Here is a 7,562-nt window from a genome sequence, read left to right as displayed (position 1 = left end):
AAAAAATAATATTATTTTAATGGAACTCATCACCTCGAGGTGACGAGTTCCGTAAAAATAATTAAATATTATCCTATGAATATAATAATATATTTTGGAACTCGTAACCTCAAAGTGACGAGTTCGATGTGCACTGTAGAGAATATCGTAGATCCTAAAATAAAGGTGATTTTTCCCTATTTTGGCAAGAAAAATTATGGGTTGCCCTATTGGGCCAAAAAAACTAATTACATACTCTCGAAGTCTTGAGTCTAATTTCGGGTTGGATAGGAATAATAAAGGTTTTTTTAGCCCAATACCCCATGCGGGTAAAATGGTTAGGGCATTGGGCCAACCGTAACTTTATTTAGCAAAATACGATATTTGCTACAATCCAGACGGAACTTGTCACCTCAAGGTGATGAGTTCCATGAGATATTATTTTTTATTGGTCCACGTATTATGGGACCTACATGCTTTATAATTTTAATAGGTTATTATGGTCACACCGAGGTGACGAGTCTATTAAAATAATTTTTTTAAATAAACAAATAACATTTATAAATTCAAATAAAAAATATTCGATGAAACTCGTCATGTCGAGGTGGTGAGTTCTTTCGAATTCAAAATAAACTAGTCGTTGGTCAACGGGTAGCAACGGGCTCTTGTAACTCGTCACTTCGAGGTGACAAGTTCAGCTGTGGATAATTTAAAAAAATTAAAATTAAAAGAAAATTAATTTATTTAAAATTTATGAAATACAAAGTAAATTAATTGTAAGAAAAATAATTTTTTACATGAAAATTACAAAGAAATTTTTTTATGTCTTTTAAGTTTTTGACGATGTCGGGGAATGGTCAAATGATAATGTCGTGGGGGTTGTGGAGTATGTCAGGGTCGTAGGCCTTGATCGTCGTCATCGTCGTCTTGCCGAGGAGGTGTACCTAACACACTCTACGATACACCTTCAAAATACGGTGATGGATTTATGACATTTGACGCCATCATTGTCGTAATTACTTCGACTTGGCTGTTACTTTATTGACCATATAGAATATGGTGTCAATCACCCGTAACTGCATGTTCTGTCGAAGATGCTTGAGTGAATTGCGGTGCATCCCATGAACCTCTAACCCAAGTCGATCCAGTCTCTACTGAAGTATGATATGGAGGAAAGAAAATAAAGCTAGCCTAATATGCATAATAGTACTCTTTAGCTGCAGATGCTGAAACGAAAGATGAGGATGAAGCGAAAGATGATAACGACGATGATTTCTTCTTAGACTTGGTACATACGGCCTGATGATGTTGTCATTCTGTCATCTCTTTCGGTGTCGTGAGATATGGTTTGCCATTTTGTTTGTAAAGCTGGAGACAATGAGAATGGTCGAAATCTAAGTGCATCAGTATAATGTCCTGACGATGGGGGAGCGATAGTTTATGCTAATTCCATAGGTTAATGTAGTAAGTGTGTTGTGCCGACCAATTTTCATTATTTTTCCCACACGTATCGATTGTATGGAGTGCATCCATATCAACCTCCATTTACGTTGGAATCGATTGGTGCGCCACAAACTAGTGCATCACTCTATCAGTCGTGTGTCACTCAATAATCGCTTGGTGCAATAACGGTGTCACGGCACACCATAAGTGGGACCCCTCAAGAAATCGCCCCAGCAATACCTGTTGGATTTCCTCATCGACATACGTAAGCCAAGAGAACTATAAATATTAAATATAAAAGTTAGTATATATAAAGTTAAAAAGATTCAAAATAATAATAATAATTTTGTATGTCATACCGCAAATCGACCGATTATGTCGATCCTCATCCATGTGTCTCGTGAAGTGGTACCCGCCAACTTCGTCTCTAATATTTTATGACACCATCTAAAATATTTAAAAATAAAAAAATATAAGGAAATAAAAAAATAAATTTATGAAATTAAATAAATTAAATAAATTAAGTTAAACAATTAACTTCCAGCCAACGAAAACTCGACTGGAGCATCTATAATTGGAGTAAAAACGGGAATCGATACCAAGCTCAAGATTGTAGCAGTATCAGACAGCCTGTTACATCGGTTTTTTAACCCATCGTTACATTTACAGTCTTGCAAAGCTCCCGGTATAAAAAGGCTAGAATCGTAGAGCCCCAACTGGTATTAATACACACAGCGAAGTCTTTCAAAAAAAATTAGATATTGAGTGAACACCAAATTACCGGATTTATCCCGTAATAATATCCCACCGATCACTTGGAGATGAAATACTCGAGACGCGAAAACAACCTTCGCCTTAGTAAACTCATCTGTGACTTAGAATTCGGACTCCAACCACGTTATCATTACCCAATAGCCCCTCATGAAGTCAGATGGTGGCCATTTTCTCAGAACTTGGAAGACCAACGTCAAGGGGTCGTACACGTTCTGCCTCACCACGGGGGTTCCATTCATCGGAACACCGAGTTGGTAAACGACGTCTTCCAAAGTAATTGTCATTTTACCACTCGAGAAATGGAATGTGTGCGTCTCTGGGCGCCAAACAATCAGAGCCTCGATCAACGTCGGGTACACCTTGAAGCCACGTAAAATATAGCCGAAAATAGACCGGATTGACGCATATATGTCATCATCTGCTAATATGGCTCTCTGGTTGTCATCCCCCGACTACGAATATTACATTCATCATCCGACCCGCTTTGGATCGACGAAACATGGACGTTATCCAGGCGTAACATATATTCTCGGGTTGTCATTTTTCGATATTTTCGTATAACATGTTTTTTTAATTTTTTTGGATTTAGGGTTTAGTGAAAAACCAAAACCCTAAACCCTATTTACAACTTTACCCCTAACAACTAGTTGTTTGAAATGCCCAACCGAACTCATCACCTCGAGGTGAGGAGTTCCAAGTGACAGTTGTTGTCCGTTGCTGCCCGTTGAGCAACGGCTAGTTCATTTTGAATTCGAAAGAACTCGTCACCTAAACGCAATGAGTTCCATTGAATATTTATTTATTTGAATTTATAATTTTTTTAATTTTTTTTAAAAAAAATATTTTTTAATGGACTCATCACTTTAACGTGACGAGTCATTATAACGCTATTAAAATATTTGAGGTGACGAGTTCCGTCTGGACTGTAGCAAATATCGTATATTGCTAAATAAAGTTAGGGTAAGCCCAATACCCTAAATATTTTACCCACAGGGTATTGTGCCAAAAAACCCAATAATAAAGGTATAGGATTAGGTTTTAAAAGTTTGGACAGATTGGATCTGTTAAGACTATGGTGGACTCGAGTTTAGATCATGGCCCAGATCGGATGGATGGATGGATATGGGTTAGTTGAGTTTTGGATTTAGGTTTAATGACGGAATAAATGGATTTAGGCCTGATAAATTTAATGTGTATAGTAGCCATAGCTATTTTTGGGTTAACTCCCTTTCGGAAACCCATAAATGACTGTTTAAATGCTTTGACGTCGGCCCACAAAAATTCAATGCTCGTTCAATTCATCCACAAAAATTCATACTCGATGCAACGCTTTCAATGTAGGAAAATAGGAACAATTTTGGAAGCATTAGACTATTTGTTTTAATATTGAACGAACACGTGGCAAATGTGTGTCAAGAAGACTATAGTCTAAGACCAAACCCGTCCGTTTCTATACACGGAATTTGAACAGGTCAGTCGCCTGTAACTTGGCTTAGCATGGCATCCTTATTTGACCCCTCTATTTACTGTTCTCTCATTGCCAGTCACCTAGCAATCCACCTCCCAACTATACAATTTCATTACGACATCTAATGTATGATTCTATATTAATGAAGAAAATTCTTTAGGTACAATTTATAAAAGTTTAGGAATAAAAATATAAAAAAATAAATGAAAATTTTTAAAAATACCCATGTCAATCCCCTCACCCATAGTTTACTCTCTGTTTATTTACCCCGTTTACCTTAACAACTACCTTTAATAGTTTCTTGGCAATAACCCAAAACTTATAAATGACATGCATACGGGAAAAACATGGAATCGTCAAAAACTCTTTCCAGGTTTCTAGGAAGAAACCTCGCTTTAATCTCACACGCTGACAACAGCCATTAGGCTTATGTGCTTGCGCCAAAGAGATTTATTGACATTGCAACGGTGGTTGACCTATCTCTCATCTTTCGGAACTACCCCTTTTCTTAATTCTTGTTATCGACTTTGCTATATAATAGCTCTGGTGGTCTACATTTCCCATTCATAGGGTTTCATATAGACAAGACACATAGAACTTCATATTCCTTAAGACCCCTCGGAAAGTGAGTGATTATAGAGACGATATGGATAGGGATAGCATTAAGATGGATAAGGAGAGGCTGACGGCGGAAATGGCCTTCACAGACTCCACCTCCGCCGTCATCAAAATCCGGCGGAGACTGCCGGATTTCTTGCAATCTGTGAAGCTTAAGTATGTGAAGTTAGGCTATGGTTATTCATACAACCCGGCGATGGTACTCATGTTTGCTCTAATCATACCGCTTTCCATTGCAACTCTGGTTCAGTTCAAGGCCCTAAAATGGGACTGGATTTCAGTGTTATGGACCAACCAACCCTTCGGCTCGAGTGCGTTGGTGCTGCTACAGGAATGGCTGGATCACTTGTTGTATTCTTTCTCCTTTGTCTCTACTTTGCCAAGCGGTCCAGGCCGGTTTACCTCGTTGACTTCGATTGTTACAAACCTGAAGATGATCGTAAACTGTCAGTCGACTCGTTCCTGAAGATGACGGTAGACAGCGAAGCTTTCACGGAGGACACGCTTCAATTCCAGAGAAGGATATCAACTCGGTCCGGTTTAGGCGATGAGACGTATTTCCCTCGAGGAATAACATCGAGTCCGCCAAATCTATGCATGGAAGAAGCTCGAGCTGAAGCCGAAGCCGAAGCCGAAGCCGTCATGTTCGGAGCACTCGACTCGCTTTTTGAGAAAACCGGAATCAAACCGGAAGATGTTGACATCCTAATCTTGAATTGTAGCTTATTTAATCCAACCCCATCTCTCTCAGCCATGGTAGTCAACTACTACAAGCTACGCACAGATATCAAGAGCTACAATCTTGGTGGGATGGGGTGCAGCGCAGGGCTTATATCAATCGAGCTCGCTCAAAACCTCCTTCGAGCAAATCCTAACATGAATGCCGTAGTGGTAAGCACCGAGAACATTACCCTGAATTGGTATTTCGGTAATGACAGGTCCATGTTGCTATGCAATTGCATATTCTCCATGGGCGGAGTCGCCGTGCTGTTGTCGAACAAGGCACGAGACAAGGCTCGTTCCAAGTACCAGCTCCTTCATTTGGTTCGAACCCATAAGGGTCAGATGATAAACATTACAACTGCGTTTACCAAAGAGAGGATGAAAAAGGAGCTGTTGGGGTTTCATTGGCTCGTGAACTAATGGATGTGGGCGGGAGGCATTGAAATCCAATATCACCACTTTGGGTCCACTTGTTTTACCATTGAAAGAGCAGTTCAAGTTCTTCGTTACCCTTGTTCGAAAGAAGGTTTTGAAGGGCAAAGTTAAGCCTTACATACCTGATTTCAAGTTTAGTAGTAGGGCGATTGTCTAGTTTTTCAGTGTATCCAGGTATATATCAGTCACTTCTACGGCACTTTTTTTCCCAGTTGGACGCAGATGCCCCAAGACTCAACGGAGTAAATTGGTGGGGTGTACGTTTCTGATGCAACTTTGAATCTTACCCCATATGTCCAAGGGGCAGAGTATGTCTCTGATGTAGATTTGGATCTTACCTCAAGTACTCGAGGGTATTCTGGCAGGATAGAGGGGTGCTTGAGCTCCGAGATGCAGTTCCTCAACGGCACCATGATGCTTGCCACAACTAGTTTATAAGTCACAACAGAGTCAGTATTGCATTCAAGTAATGTATAACAGAGTTAGTATGGCATTCAGATAATGCACGGTAGAACCAGTAACGCGTTTAGATAATGTGTAGCAGATTCAAACGTTAAGGTTAGAGGCCCTTACTTCATAGATAGAACAACTAACCTTAAAATAAGTAGCACTTGATATAGATCATGCATGTACCTACAACTTAGTATCACGTCTTTGGCATGCTTTTGTTTATGAATTCTTATTCTGCTCTAGATTAGCGATTATACTGTTGGGCTTTGTAAACTCAGCCTTCGGATGTTTTTCGTTGGTAGGTTTGTAGCATGAGCAGTTCATGGAGAACTGTCGCAGCAGGATTGCCAGCATCACCTTCATAGTACTGTATCGTAGCTTAGTGGGCATATATATTCATAGAACCTTACTCATGTAATCATTTATTTAAACTCTGAGTATGTATTATTTTGGTTTTAAATTATGTGTCACAGAGTTTCGATTTGTAAAATGATTTTATCACAATATTTATGTTTTATTTATGATGTCATTCAGTATGTTTAAAAAGAAATTAACAGGTTTTAAAAATCAGAGGTTACCTTGATAGCCTAATGTGGCACTTTAGGCTCAAATCAAGTTTAAGGGGTTAGATGATCAATGATTATATTGTTCGTATTGCAGCAACCCGGAACAAAACTAGTCTGAGTTTCCAATATACACTTCGGAAGAAAAGGCTTAAGCCAATTAATGATAGTTTTTTGTTAAAATCTTAAAAACCACAGTGCACAAACTGATCAGCCGAAAATGAGTGCAATGCTCAAGAGTATTATTCTTCGGAATTAGAACCAGCAGAGTTCGATTGATCTCTGCATGGATTTCGTCGTTTTCAAAAGCTCTTCGAAAAAATCACACACACTCGGATTAACTACATCCTAATTCTGCTGATAGAAGTATGCATGGAATCCATCAATACCCCGGGCCTTCCCCGGCTGCATGTTAGAAACTACTTGGTGAACCGGTAGTGCTTAAAGGTAGGGTGAGATTATGAAGCTCCAAAGGATCCAGCCTAGAAAAATATCCCCAAATATTGTAAGTGTAACCACCCACCCTTGTGCTAGTGAACAAATTTTTGAAAAAGGTATTTGCTTGGCGCCGTAACATGTCCTGGTCCGAGCACCAATTACCATCATCTACATGCAAAGCCACAATTGTATTAGTCTGACGTCTCCCCTTCTCACAGGCTTAGAAATATTTTTTATTTCGATCCCCGAAAAGGTTCCAATTGTAGCTCGATTTCTGGAACCACAAGATTTCCTCCTGTTCAAGAATTGTTTCCAACTCTTCCTTGAGTTTAGATACAAGATCCCGAAGAGATTCTAAATGTCAGGTCTCTAGAACACGTTGAATTCCCCTAATGTGGCCTAAAATATTCATTTTTCTTTTCCTAATGCTCCCAAAAGTAGTATTATTCCAGGCCATCAACTTTGATTTAAAAGTAGCCTGGTTGGCCATTATATCCACCTGACTACGCCAAGAGTTCCGCAGCAAGGGCTTAAACTCCGAATGGCTTTGCCAGGTAAACAGAAACCGGAAAAGAGGAGGCCTAGAGGACATCGCCTAAGACTGCACATGAAGAAGAAGACAGTGATCCGATCCTAGCCTTTCCAAGTAAAGAACGGAAGATGTCGAGTAA

General features: G+C 39.5%; 1 pseudogene; it reads left to right on the top strand.

The window, feature by feature from the left end:
* The first annotated feature begins 4,215 nt into the window (after positions 1-4,215).
* Positions 4,216-5,762, top strand: LOC120208122 (annotated as a pseudogene).
* The last annotated feature ends 1,800 nt before the right edge of the window (positions 5,763-7,562 follow it).

This window comes from Hibiscus syriacus, unplaced genomic scaffold (genome assembly GCF_006381635.1).
Source record: "Hibiscus syriacus cultivar Baekdansim isolate YM2019G1 unplaced genomic scaffold, ASM638163v2 tig00015910_pilon, whole genome shotgun sequence".
In the NCBI taxonomy this organism is placed as follows: domain Eukaryota; kingdom Viridiplantae; phylum Streptophyta; class Magnoliopsida; order Malvales; family Malvaceae; genus Hibiscus; species Hibiscus syriacus.
Note: the sequence above shows the minus strand (reverse complement) of the source record. Positions and strands in the feature narration are given on the sequence as shown.